This window comes from Argopecten irradians, chromosome 16, assembly GCF_041381155.1.
Source record: "Argopecten irradians isolate NY chromosome 16, Ai_NY, whole genome shotgun sequence".
In the NCBI taxonomy this organism is placed as follows: Eukaryota; Metazoa; Mollusca; class Bivalvia; order Pectinida; family Pectinidae; genus Argopecten; species Argopecten irradians.
This window is the reverse complement of record NC_091149.1, coordinates 4,693,402-4,694,292: the sequence shown is the minus strand read 5'-3', so window position 1 is coordinate 4,694,292 and position 891 is coordinate 4,693,402.

The following is an 891-nucleotide window of genomic DNA, read 5'->3' as shown; positions in this document are numbered from 1 at the left end:
TACTGTAAGACAAACGGAAAGAGGTGAGAGGTTGTAGGATGGGAGTTTAAAAGTGAAGAATTCCGTTACTTAATATCTAACTGGCCGATGATCGGCTGTCGATGGTCATCTGATGAACAGTTTAGCAGACAAAATACTCAAAGGAGGCAAACATGCTACCTCCCGCTGTTGTTTTAGCGCAATAGACTACTTTTAGCATTGTTATTTTTGCATGGGTAAATATGATTTATCCTATAATTACTTCTCTGAATTGGATATATAATACTGAAAGTAAGATCATTATTGTTATCCGTGTGTTGGAGATCCCCCCCAAAAAAAAAAACCCCAATAATCATAAAAAGTACATCAATCAAACAACTACACATAATGCCAAAATTGCAAGCAGCTTCTCATACAAACGATTGTCCTTGTAAGGATACTTCAAGCATACATTTGATTTTTGATTGCCCCACAGAAGAGATGTTAGAATTGCCCTTATTTCACGATCTTACCCGGTATCTTTTCTATTCTGAAGTTCCTTTTTTCTTACTAACATTCCCATTGACACTGTCTCACTTGTGGTCTTGAGTTGAACGCTTACCCAGCACATTTACCTCTATTACGTGGATGAGAAGACTGTAGTTGCAAGACTTGGAGAGTTCTGATTGGAATATTTTTTCTATCAAGGAATGTATTGTGCTGCTACTTAGCGTTCAGCATGATCGGAGTGGAATAACTGGTGTGCCGGCCGTTGATACATGTATGAGATGTGCTATTTCTGATCGCATGCTTCAATGAGAGCAAAGCTAGGCAACGCTACTATAGCCTTCGCAATAATGCCATCCTCGATACTCCAGGGGTTCCGATCACTTACGATCTCTACACCCCTAAACTATCTCATAGTGAAATTGT